The sequence below is a fragment of the Pinus tabuliformis genome, chromosome 8 (assembly GCF_031772625.1).
Source record: "Pinus tabuliformis cultivar Carrire ecotype Pingquan chromosome 8, CPIR1, whole genome shotgun sequence".
In the NCBI taxonomy this organism is placed as follows: Eukaryota; Viridiplantae; Streptophyta; class Pinopsida; order Pinales; family Pinaceae; genus Pinus; species Pinus tabuliformis.
In genome coordinates this window covers 1981894693-1981909240 of record NC_142294.1, presented here as the reverse complement: position 1 = coordinate 1981909240, position 14548 = coordinate 1981894693, and positions in this window count along the sequence as shown.

Here is a 14548-nt window from a genome sequence, read left to right as displayed (position 1 = left end):
AAGAATGTTAAGTGAACCTGGAATGACGGATCACATTAGGCAACTACAAGCAGTGGTCCTGCGAGATTGCCAACACTATGTGAGAACGAAGGCACCTTTGGCTATTAAAGCCAACAACCTATTCTGGGAAAACTGTCCCAAGGAAAGGCAAGAGTATCATCCCTACAATCCACCTAATTTACAAGCAGCAATTTCAAGGGTACCTTACTATGTTAGATGTATGGAACAATGTGCTGAAAATTGGATTGGCTACAGATTTAAATTTCCACTTTTATGGTTATCTGGTCAGCAATACAAGGGTCAGTTTGGATTATCCAAAAAGGAAGAGGCGGCAGCATGGAGGCAACTACAGACTGTTTGTGGGTTCAGAGACAAGTTTGATAACACTTTCTATAGCTACTGTCTGAGTAATTTACACTGTTCATCCCAGTACTCCGACTCAGATTCAGAGTAAGCATTGCATGAGGACATGCATCCCTTCAGTTGGGGGGATGTTAGGACTCCAAATTGACCATTTTTGACCTTGTATTTTTGCTATAATATTACCCTTTTTCAGTCCATAAGTTGAAAGCTTTGATTACATAATGACTTAATCATCCCAAGGTATGAAGTAACTCTCTGCATGACTATATGTTTAATTATTCATTACATATTCATGTCATCTTTATAATTATCTTTGGAAAATTTAACCAAGTTGCTAAGTAACTGTTGAACTGTCTAAAGTCTGTAGAAATTATAATTCATAGTTGTTGTAACACTAGAAACAGCAACTACGCAGTTGCTGCAACACCAGAAACAGCAACTACGCAGTTGCTGCAGCACCAGCAACAGCAACTATCTAAAGCAGGGAAACGTTATTTTGCAACAACTGGAATACCGGAAATAACAAACGGCAACTATCAGAAGATCGCCAGAGTTCCATGCTGACACAGCACGATCAGCAACTGTCCAAAAAGGGTAAAACACGGTTACAGTTGCTAAAACACCAGGAACAGCATGAGTTTACTAAATCAGCAACAATGGGGAAGCGGCAAAGGATAGTGCGAGGATTCCAAGAAGACGGTTGAAGTTTGGTTACCAGCTGTGTAACAGTAAGAGACCCAAGAAAGAATACACTGTCACACTGTTGTAACAGCATCCTGTAACAAGGATGGATTTCTTATTTTTGACAAAAAGGTTTAACTGAATGAACTATGACAGTCTATTGTAATAGATGTCTCCTCTATAAAGAGGAGACATCTACATTAGAAAGGGGGGTTGAAAAAACAAGTTGTAAAGGAAATTTTGAAAGACAAACAGCAAGTCTGAATTTTTATTGTAACTGAACCTTTTAGCAGATGAATAGAAGATTGTTCAGAGCACCTAATCCAGCATTTGTGTTCTGGGGAATCTTGTGAGAGGGACAGGGCCCACCTTTCTCACAAGATTCACCCATTTATTTTTTGTTAAGTGTGTGAGTGTGTTTGGAAATTTCCTTTCTTCTGGTACTCTGTTTGAATTCTGTAGCATCACCTCTGATAATTTCCCTTTTTCTGATACTCTGTTTTGTTAATTGCTTGATGTTGTAAAATAATACTTCACCGGTGAATTAGAATTGCAGTGTGTATTAGCAACCTGGTTACAGGGGCAGGTGCTGAACATCCTTACCCTGAGGATAGGGTCCTGGTCCTCTGCTAACAGAGCAGCCATTACTTCTCTTTTCAGATTTGTATTCTTAGTTAACTGCTTTCATTTTATCTTTGCAATATACTGTTATAACATAGAGTAAGGAGTTTTGACAGAAACAGAATCGTGTATACTACAGCTTTTAATGCTTTTAGAATTAAGTACATACAGTACGCGGTCACCTTTGAAATAAAAGGACTTTCCCAGGTTGACAAATTAATGTGGTACTTGACTGTTTAATCAATAAACAATTCAACTAGCCAACAGGCCCTCCTTCTAGTATCAAAATGTTAGGAAACGAGCTCACAAAAAGATAGAAAATATAGATCAGCGCCTTAAAATAAGCCTCTTCGAGGGGGCAACCTCCTTTACATTACAAAAATGAACAATTCTTGGATGATTCAAATGACAAAACCTCCTTTCTATATATAGGAGTCTAAGGGGTCACAATATAACCAAGCCGACCTAACAATAATAATATAAAGGCACAAAAATAACAATAGAGGGATTCTATGGGGCACAATAATAACAATATGGGGATACTAGGGGCACAACAATAATAATAAGGGATACAATAGTAATGGGGGAATCACTGGTATTATAGTGACCTAACTGCCACTCTCCTTCAAAAAAGTGTTGTCCTCAATGCTTGAGTAGTTCTAGATGCTTCTGTATAAAATTCTCATCCTCCCATGTGGAATCTTCAACGGATAATTTCTTCCACTTGATGAGATACTCCGAAATTGATCAATGTCGTAGCTGTCGAGTTCTTGTTTCTGTGACTACTTCCGGTTCCAATATAATTTTTCCTTCCTCATCAAGTTCTGGCAATATTGTTTGAATTGGGAGCTTGTCACCTATAACCTTCTTTAAACATGAAACATGGAAGACTGGGTGCACTCGAGAAGCTGCAGGAAGCTCCAATTTGTATGCCATAGTACCAATCTTTTGCAACACCTTGTGAGGACCATAATACTTTGGTGATAATTTATTAACCTTCTTAGCTTGCTTGAGGGACATTTATTTATATGGTTGTAGCCGTAGGAATACGCAATCACCTACATCAAAACTTCTTTCGATGCAATGTTGATCTGTGTGTTGTTTCATTCTATTATGCACCAACGTGAGGTTATCCTTTAAGAGTTGGAGAGCTTATTGTTGATGCTGGATGTGATGTTCCACTACTTGAACCTTAGAATTTTCTCTTAAATATGATGTGATGGATGGTAGATGATATCCATAAAGTGCCATAAATGGGGTCATTTTTGCTGCAGTATGGAAGGAAGTGTTATACAACCATTCAGCCAGAGGCAACCATTTGACCCATTGTGTCTGTTTGTAAGATACAAAGCAACGAAGATATCCTTCCAAAAATTTGTTTACTATATCAGTTTTCCCATTAGATTGAGGATGATAAGATGAGCTATGGGCTAATTGATTACCGAGACAAGAAAATAATTATGTCCAAAAATTTCCAGTGAAAATGGGATTCCTGTCGCTTACAATAATCTTTGGGTTTCCATGTAGCTTTTGAATTGTTTCCATAAATGCATTAGAAACTGTACTGGCTTTAAATGGATGTGATAATGCACAAAAGTGTGCATACTTGGTAAGTCTCTCAACTACCACCATGATGACACTCTTTCCTTCAAACTTGGGTAAACCTATGATAAAATCCATTGAAACCTCCTCCCAACGTTGGCTTGGAATAGATAAAGGTTGTAATAGACCTGGGATCTTAATTGTTTCAACTTTATTTTGCTAGCAAACCAAACATTCCGCCACAAACTTTTGAATATCCGATTTAAGGCCATCCCAAAAAAAATCCTTTTTAACCCTATGCTAAGTTTTTTAAAATCCTGAGTGTCCTCCTAAGGGAGAAGTGTGCAATTCCGTAAGAATCTTTTGTTTGAGTTGGGAATTATTACATAGGTATAAGCGATCTTTGTACCATAATGAATCATTTTTCCAGCTAAATGTATCAGATGTACTGGAATCTTGTTGTAACTTTCGAATGAGTGCCCACACTTCTTAGTCATTCTTGCATTCCTCTGTTGCTTCGTTTATCCAATCTAGTTGGATAATAGAAATGGTGCACAACAATGCTTCCAAATCCTCATCCTTTCTTGAGAGTGCATCTGCCACAACATTTTGCTTCCCTTTTTTGTAGATGATTTCAAAGTCATAACCCAACATCTTTGTGACCCATTTTTGTTGCTCTTCAGAGGATAATCTTTGCTCTAAAAAAGTATTTAAGACTATCATGATCCGTTTTTACCTTGAAGTGTCTTCCCATTAGGTACGGTTGCCATTTCTTAAGTGCATGTAGTATTGCTAACATTTCCTTCTCATAAATAGCTTTCTGTAAATACTTTCCCTTGATTGGATGACTTTCGAAATAAATGGGTCTTTCATCTTGCATTAAAATAGCACCAATTCCATTTCCTGAAGCATCAAATTCCACAATAAAGGTTAGCGTAGCTTAGATCGGTGCTTGGCACATTGCCTGTTTAAGATGTTCGAAGGCCTTTGTTGCTTCTCGAGTCCATGAAAATGCATCTTTCTTCAATAATGTTGTTAGAGGTGCTTTTATTCTCCCATAATTCTTACCAAACTTGCGATAATACCCTGTCAACCCAAGAAATCCTCGCAGATTCTTTATGTATGTGGGGATTTTCCATTCCTCAATGGCTTTCATTTTGCTAGGGTCTACCTTAACTCCTTCACAAGATACAATATGACCCAGATATTCCACCTTTTGTACTCCAAAGAAACATTTGGAGCTTTTTGCATATAATTGTTTCTCCTCCAATAGTTTGAGCACCTTGTCAACATGTTCAACATGATCCTTCCAAGACTTGTTGTAGATTAGTATATCATCAAAAAATACTAACACAAATTTTATAAATAAGGGTTTGAAAATGGAATTCATCAAACCTTGAAATGTAGAAGGTGCATTGGTAAGGCCAAAAGGCATGACCAAAAATTCATAATGACCCTCATGAGTTCTAAATGTTATTTTTGGAATGTCTTCAGTCATCAGTCTTCATTCTGATTTGATGATATCCTGAATGAAGATCCAACTTGGTGAAGTAAACTGATCCATGCAATTCATCCAATAATTCATCAATGACAGGAACGGGAAATTTATCTTTAATAGTGAGCTTGTTGAGCTCCCTATAATCTGGACATGCGCCATGATCCATCCTTCTTGTGCACCAATACTACTGGAGCAGAGAAGGAACTTTGACTAGGTTGAATTATACCAGCCTCTAGCATTTCTGCAACCATACGTTCAATTTCACTCTTTTGGGCATAGGATATCTATACAGCCTGATGTTTGGAGGAATTCTTCCTAGAATCAAATGAATAGCATGATCATGATCATGAATTGGTGGGAGACCCTTGGGAGTCTCGAATACCTTGGAATAATTGTCCAAGACTTTTTGGAGATCTCGAGAAATAGATGATTTCGATGTGGGAACCTCTAGTGAACATAATTGTGCAATTACACCTTGTTGTTCCTTCTTTAGAAGCTTTGTCATACCATTAGAGCTGATTATCTTTCCCGTTTTCCCTGCAATACCCCTTAATTCAACTTCCTTTCCTTCCATAGAAAATTTCATGAAAAGTTCTTGAAAATTAAAAGCTATTGTACCCAAGTATTGTAGCCATTGGACTCCTAGTACAACATCAACGCCACCCATTGGAATGGAAAGCATTAGGGTATTCAATACATATTTTTCCATGGATAGCTTGATATTATGGCACTTTCCAGAGAAATTTATTGTTCCTCCACTTGCAACCATCACTTGACACTCAGGTGCTGGATATAGGAAGCAATTCAATTCCTTTGCTATCTTACAATGAATAAAATTATGGATACTTCCCGAATCAATCAACACTATTACCTTTTTCTTCTTGATATGTCCTTCTATCTTGATAGTTTGAGGAGTGGTAATTCTAGCCAATGCATTACAAGATATGGTCGGATTCATTTCTTCTTTATCTAGGGTTTGTTCCTGGAGTATATCCACTTCTTTTGACATTTCTTGTTCCTTTTCTTCCTCCTCTTCACAATCTATGTAGAATAATTTCCTCTCAGCGCACTTATGACCTTTAGTGTATTTGCTATCACAACTTTAACAAATCCCTTTTGCTCTTTTTTCTTCCAATTGTTGTGGTGTCAACCTTGTAGGTTGTGGAAGTCTAGGGCAACAACACTTCCGTCTTTATAGTTGTGAGTGGTAGGCTTTCTGATTGCCATAATTTTGCTTTCCATTTTTCTTGCTAACCTGAATGCCTTCTCTAATGAATCAGGTTCCCAAAGGCAAACCTCATGTTGGATATTATCCTTTAAAGTCCGTATGAACACATCAATCCTATGCTCCTCTAGAATATCTTTTACCCTTATGTTCAATTTTTGGAAGTCCTCAACGTGCTTCATCATTGAACCCTTTTTTTTGAGATTTATCAATTGGCTAAAAAAAGTGTTGCTTTTTGTATCCTCATAATGTGCTATCATTTATTCTGTAAAAATTGCCCAAGTGACAATTTGTTTACAAGAGAAAAGCCATCGATACCATACAAATTGATTTGTTTCCAAATATAAAGTTGCAATACGTACCTTTTGTGTGTTTTGCACATTATGGAGATCAAAAAATTGCTCCATCTGTAGTATCCATGTTCCGAGATCCTTGCCATCAAACTTCCTCATATCAATTTTTGGATAATGGTGGGTATTCAATCCAACATTAAAGTCTATGAAATCATGATTAACATTTCTCTTTTTTTTCATCATGAGTTTCAATTACTACCTTTTCACCATTAGTGACCATTTCTTGTAGTAACTTATTCAAATTTATCTTCAATTATTCCATCTTATCGTCCATGCCATTCATCTTAGCGTCCATGCCATTCATCTTAGCTTCCATGCCATCCATCCTAGCTTCCATATTAACTTTCTTTCCATTCATATTAGCTTCCACACCATTCATCTTGGCTTCATTTACCTTTAGTGAGAATGAAATTTGTTGTACTTGGTCATGTAATTTTGATATATCATGTTGCATTTCTTCCTCTTCTTCATGAGTCATGCTAGAGCTTTCAGGTTGCTTACAAGGTGTTTCCATTTTCTTTCTTCAGGGCATTAATTAATGCTAATAAGTATTCACTATTCCCTTTGAATTCCTTCAAACTAATTTTTCAAACCAATCTTATGAAAATTTAAAAAAAATACACACCTTGTTTTCACTTTGTAAGAACTCGATATTGAATCTGTTGTATCTCTGTAACTGCGGATCTTGAATATCCGAAATCTCATCGTGTGGTAGCCCTTTGAGTCCTCTTTCTAACCCTGCAAGTCTGATCAATATTGGATTCTCCAAGGAAGAGTTATGTCAAATCTCCCATGGTGACCTGATTATAAACTAGTTCAGTAGAGCGAATTTGTATGATGTGCCACGTGTCCCTGTTTCAACATTAGTACCTGAAATTGATACACCAAAAACTACAGGTCGTTCGCTTTCTGAAAATTCTTACGAAATTTCAATCTGATTCTCAAAACAAAAGTTATGAAAATTTTCCCTAGGTCACCTATTTGGAATGTAATTCGGGAGTCTGCAAAAACCCTAACTTCCTCAAATCATATCTCCGCAAATATAGCGAGACAAGCTCTGAAATTCAGATCCGACATTCAGAATAATTTCGACTCAAATGTGTTTTTTTTAGCTTCTGAAACGTCGCAGAAAAAAAAGTTATAGCGAAAATTCCACAATGACCTATTTGGAGTAGCGAAACCCTAGAATCCAAAGCTCTAATACCAAATGTTAGGAAACCAGCTCACAAAAAGATAGAAAAGATAGATAGATCAACGCCTTAAAAATAAGCCTATTCAAGGGGGAAACCTTCTTTACATTACACAAATGAACAATTCTTGGATGATTCAAATGACAAAACCTCCTTTCTATATATAGGAGTTTAAGGGGTCACAATATAACCAAGCTGACCTAACAATAATAATATAAAGGCACAACAATAACAATAGAGGAATTCTATGGGGCACAATAATAGCAATATGGGGACAATAGGGGCATACAATAATAATAAGGGATACAATAGTAATGGGGGAATCACTAGTATTATAGGGACCTAACACAAAATGTTGCAGCCTCATAATTTTGCTGCTGAAACATGGGGGATAACCACCCGGTCCAGACCTTAAGACAACTCCTTTTCCGTTTAAAATGGTGGCTCTGACTGGGGATAATGGGACCAGTTTCCCAGTGTGGGTTTTAAGATGAGAGTGGGTGGTTCATGAGTGTTTGCAATAGAATAATGATAATCTAAATGACTTATTCGATGATGCAATTCTCTAACTAACTTATTATAATATAAACCCGAGTATTCTTGTGTGGTATGTGATCTACAAAGATATCTGCTTAACATGTGATACTAAAGATTGATCACAATTAAACAAAGATGATAATGTATAAAGATAATTTATTTGACTAAATAGTTATTCAAATAAATTTATAAAATATATCGCATATATGATGAGTTATATATGACAATCACAATTTCAGCTAGGCATCATACAATAGTGAAATTAATGCTTAACAGAAACAATAAATCTCACACACAATTCATGAAAGTAAAGTTTTGCCACTAATTAAATGTAAACAGAATCAATCATACAAGATAATAGTACCACATGTGCGAAGTCCTACTCATTTGACAAATGACATAGACCAATTTCTTTCTTCAAATCAAATTGTCTCCCAAGAATACAATAGTGCATCAACAAAAGAAAGTAGTCTGATATCTAAAAGAAACAATCATGTTCCATAATTTCACCAAAGCATTCACAAACTTACAATAGTGCATTCTTTGCAAAAAAAATTGATAAAATTTTAAACCCTTCTCTAAATGAATGAGAAGGGTATAAATACTATTCTAACTAATGTGCAAAAATAGCTTATACAAAATTTGAGGAGGTTTCAAACAACCTTCCTCCTAACTAGGTAATTAACTCCAAAAATAAATAGTGGATAAATGAATAGAACTAAGAGGATGACTTGTTTTCTACCAGCTTGTCCTTCAAATCGTATATATTGTTCATCAGTTGAATTTGAGGAGGTGCCCCAAAATGTGTCCTGAGTTGTCCTGTGAAAATCGCATCGGTGAGAGGTGGCAGCATCTGCTAAGTCGTATGAAGGGAACAATTAAGAGTCATAACCTGGATATGTGGTTTGACGAGATACTGCTAATACGACTCCCAGTTGGTCCTAGTCAATGTTGTAATTTCCTCCCTTTGAGTCTCCGCCTTTTCTTGCCGACTTTTATACAGAGCATTTAAATCGGGAATATCTTTCAAAATGCCTTCTTTAATCAGGTTGGTGGCAAACAGGGTTTGATTCACTACCTTAATGATATTCTTTGATACCCCCGCTACCCTTGCGACTGCTAGCTCAGCCTGTTTGATTCTCACATCCTAATCCGAGAAGAGAATGTCTTTATGAGTTTTCTCAATCTCGGGTAGATTGGCTTTCCTTCCATCTTCTGTTTCCTTCCATTCGATGAACTCAAAGATTCTGGTGTTTAAATCGTTAAAATCAGTTCTCTGGTCAATTGCCTTATCTATCAAATGGTCACTACTGGTTAGATATGGAGTAATGTGTGACATCTTCTCGCAGAAATACTCTGGTTGTTTCACCAGAATGGAATTTAATTCCAGTGCCTCTTTAATAAACTCCTCGGTAGTGGGAACATCCTTGTATCTTTCCATGGCTTGTTGCATTTCTTGGATTTGCATGTTTTTGGCCGATATATCAGCTTCATGGGCTATTTTTAGGACCTCCATGTCTTGCTACAATTTTGTGAGCTACTCAGCCGCTTCCTGTTCACGCTTGCTTTCTCTGCTTCGAGCTGTTTCTTGAGTTATGCAATCCTCTCCTTGTTTTCCCTTAACAAAGTAGAGACTTCAGTAGCCTTGTCCATAGTGGTTGATGCATATGATCCTTTGAACTGTGATAGTCTAGTCAAGTTCTCGGTCGGATTGAAAGGAATGTCCTTTCAAACAACATCCATCAGCTTGTTTCCAGGTGGGAATTCGGGTGTGTCTACCCTTTTCCTTTTTCTTTGCCTTCTTACTACAGCCTTGTGGAGAGGGCTATAGAACACATCAAGTGGAGGTATTTTAGTTACTTTCGAAATAATTTCTGATGTGGGTAGAGCAGGGATAATTTCAGTATGTTGGGACATTGTCGCTTGTTCCTCCATAGGCTTGAACTGCTCATCGATGGACTTGGACTCTGTATCCTTATGAACATGCATAGGAGTTTTATATTCCACTGTTTCTTGGGTATTTGTTGCTTTAGGAGTGCCTTGCAATTTCTGATTAAACTGATCCCACTCTTGCTCCAAAATACTGCCTTTGATCTCTAAACTGATTTCTGTAGTCGAGGTGCTCATTACTTGTTTCTCAGCTAACTTTCTGCTAGACTTAGTTGTGTTATCTGTGTCTTGGGGTTTCCCTGTGTCTGGTGTCTTCTCAGTATTTTCCTGAGAATCTATTCTAGAACTAGGACCTTCACTATCAACAGTGACACTTGGCGTATGCTTATCCTCAGTTTTTAACAAATGCATTGGGATGACTTCGAGCCTTTCATTTCTGAATTCCTGAAATCTTTGAAAATCTTCAGGTTTTAGATTCGCCTTTGCCCATTCGAATGCTTGTTCGAAGGATTCGGCCGACTGTAACAAGTCTTCAAAATAGTTATCATCATGGTTGTATGGCTTGAGCTTTACTCCAGTAGTGACATTATATGCCACTTTGTCAGGATCAAATTGCCTCTTAGGCAATGTATGAAGCCTGAGGGCTTCCATATGTGTTGACTCTTTAGTAGCATGAACAAAATTTTCTAAAGCAAAATAACCGCACTTGACAGCGAAAGAGTGCCATAATGACTTCTTTCCGTCTTTGAGAACTTTAGTCAGGCATTTTCCCACAGTCTGGTAGGCAATCTCTCTTGCTAATAATTTATCAGAAACATATAAAGGAAGGACATGTGGATCAGCTGTGCTACCAAAAACCCTAATGTAGGTGAACCATCCTTCAATGAAATATTTGCCAACAATAAACACGTGTGTTGCGGCTTCTTGGGAAAATCTGGGGGCTTTCTTATTGAAAATTATTTGATGTAGGTGTAGCACAACAACATGAAATCCTATAGAAGTGAGGTATATAATGTGATTCCCATATTTGTTTATGGCTGAGATGGATTGGGTAGGGGTCCTGTAAGGTCCATTTCCAACCCATGGTTGGAAATGTCGTGCAAAAACAGATGGCATCCATAATGTAGGCACTAAAATAGAATGGAGGGAGGTTATTTGGAGAGGAGGCTCTCTTCTGTCAATATTCGATAATGGTGGTGGCTAGGTTATCATATAGGATGGAGGGCCAATTCATGATGTGGGAATTAACACAGGCATCAATCAGAGGAATCCATTATATGGAAAACTTAGTATTATTGGGTAGCCCATATAATCTACATAACATAGCTGCTGCATAGTTGTAGGGGTTTGCCAAAGAGGCTATAGCATACATACCTGATTTGCAATATTTGAATTTTTTGTCCAACATTTTCACACCCTGAATTAGCTTGAAGGGGTTTAGGTTCTTCTTTGTGAAGTTTGCCACAAATGTGTTGTCGTAGATATCTTGAGGGTCAGGTATGTGGTAAATTTTATTCAAGTCCTCTGCTCTGAACGACCCTATGAGCTCCATTCTTGAATTCTTGAATTGTCTTTCTTCAATGATGAGGTTTTTGATCACCCACCTGATCATATCTGTGTATGGGAGGATTTTAGCTCTTGTTCCTATCCTATGAAGGAAAGAACAGGAAGCATCTATGCATTGAAGTCCCGAAGACCTTGCTGAGTTAGTTGTTGCTCTCGTGACAGTGATTTTAGGACATTCGTCCTCAAGCCTATTATATATGACCTCCCAAGCGGTTACACCTCCCGCAGCATCGCAAACTGTATCAGAGAAAATAGGAGCCATCTCTGTAAACTCGGATTCAGCAATGGTCTGCTTGCTCTGTTTCTGCATCACCTTCCTTAGTGACATGTCTTTTATTGCTTGCCTAAAATAGACAAGATATATCAGCGTAGACGGTATCATGTAATTAAGACTGAAAGCTTCTCTGAAATGACTCTAGATCTTGAGAAAGGTTTAATGAGATACTTGATGTTAACTACCCATAACTTGGAAAATGATTATCCTTCCTCGGGCTGCTAAATATTTATTAACCTATCAATTCGTTCGTTTTGATATTTAAAACGTAATTATTTCACACGTTTTACCGCTCTTAATCGCACATCGCAATCTTTAAATGGATATAGTATAGCGCTACCAGATGCATAAAGCGAAATATGATTGTGAATATCGCAATATCGCATTTCGCAAATCGCTAATGGATATTCTAATGGCATAGCTAAGTTTCTTGCGAAGTTTGCAAAGTGTGAAATGTGATTGCGAAATGCCAAGGTGCTATTTATCGAGTTATCCCGGGGGGAGATTTAATCACGGATCGCATTTTTTTGAAGATTTTTTAAAATAGTCACGCCAAAAAGTGTGATTTGCGATTTGTGATGCAGATTTCATCCTTAGTTCATTTTGCAAGGTTTTTCTAGGTATTTTCTTAGAGTTAGGTATTATTATCCTAAGCCTAAAAATTTACAAGGGTCCCCATTTATAACTCTAACCTTAGCTATTGTTCTTTATAAATGGGGGGGTTGTTTCATAGTACAACAAGGTCATAACAACAGATCTAAACATATGGATCTCATACTTATCAGGGAATCGTCAAGGAGAACTGATGTCTCCTCCTAATAGCTGTATTTTTCTCTATTATGTCATTCATACATTTCATATACTAACCAAAACATGATGAGAGCCATACATCAAGACTATAATAAAACATGATTATAACCAACAAATAACCAGAGAAATATCAATTATGAAACAACCATTAAAGCCACATAATGATAAGAAAATTTACTCATGAAATACCAAAGGGAAAGAAGCTCTTATTAACATATGAAAATCCAACCAAATCAGGGAATTCCACGTACCACCCAACCATAGATTGAGCTGAACCAAATCTCTCTTTTAGTCAATCACCCATGTGCCATATTCCAAGCATGAACGTGAGATCTCATGTAATAACAAATAAAACCAAACCAGGGCTTCCAAATGCCAAACCACCTCAACCCTCAACCAGTGATTCCACCTCACGGTCAGAAATCACTAACCATCACTGATCTGTAATTGATCCAAGACAATTAATTAAGGTATTATAGACTCATGTGCATGGATGTGCCTATGTTACTTTATGCAACGGATCGATAAGATTGTGAAATATACAGACACTGAAGCAGTTAGAGAAAACACAATGTGCAAAACAGATAAACACAACAAGTTTAATAAGGAGTTTGCCCAATACTCCTGGGCTACGTCTCCTGGTCCAGCCTTTAGTTGTGGCCTCTCTATTATGTTTTCAAAGTAGAATTTTTACAATAGTGAGCTCAATTTGAGCCTCACTCAACAAATATAAATCAGCAAGACTGTACTTGGATCCCCCAAGTCTTTGAAGTACACAGACTCTCTTTACTGATTCTCGACCTTCTATGGGTCACTGTAGTATGAGCCCAATCTGAGACTCATACATGACAGGCATATACAGAGGAGTTTGCTTGAACCTCTCAAGCCTTCTCTGGAGTACACAGACTCTCTGACTCTCTCTGGCTCTGTCTAGCTCAATGTTGCCTTTGCTTCCGCAGGTCAGCTCGGCTCCTTCTTTCTGCTCTTAGCTTTCTGTGTCTAACTAACTCTTCTAACTTTCCTTCTTCTCTCTTTGTCAGTTCGTGGCTTTAAAGCCAATCTGCTTTCTGACTGTTCATTTCTGCTTCCTGGCTTTCTAGTTCCCCTGTCTCTATCCGTTTGAATTCCCCTGTTCTGCGTCATCATCACTGTGTAACGCCTCACAGGGAGGTGGCCACCTGTTTCATAACGAACTGAGTGTCAGTTCTCTTGGAAATGTTTGAACGGTCGTTATTTCCATTTGCTCCAAGATTGCCCGCAAAACACGAATCTTTGCCAACTCATCGTCCATGCCGGACTTCAAACCTTATACAACTTAGCCTGTTTACCCCGTTGAATCCGGTCATCCATCGAATCGCATTTCGCCGTCGATCTGGAGCCTCCAGATCCTACGGTCTTCGTCCATATCAGGCGGGTAAGTAGCATGATGTTTACCCATCCGATGTGAGCAGTTTTCTCTCTCTTCCGTCGGACGTGTGTCACTCGTTGTGTGGCATCGGGCGGGACTCGGTTGAAACTGCTTACTGCTCGAAGCCCTTCCGATATCCTACCGGTTTTTGTGTGGGACCCGCCTCTGACGGAATCGGCACGATATCCATACGGTTTTATGACTTTTCGGTTCTGGGTCGCTCGGGGCTTTTCCATCTTTGAGGGGTTTGCCTGACGATATGCGATTAGCGACAACGCGTGTTACCATGGGCCAACGGTCTGCACGCTTGACCGAGGGTCCTCGTTGCTCCACTCTGTACACAAATTACAACTATTCCGAGGATATTTCTGATAAGCTCGACCTTTGTAAGTCTTTAAAACTTTGGCATGAATTTTTCAGAGTTATGAAAACTTAGAGAGTGTTTTAGGATCCAATTCAGATCACGGCCTTCCCACTGAAAAAGCTTTTGGACCACCAAAAGTTGGTTTTTAAGCATCAATCAAGTGAGGGTATAGATTCCTCGTTTGCCCAATTTCTATCAGTTTCACACTTCTTGGTTTTGAACCTTT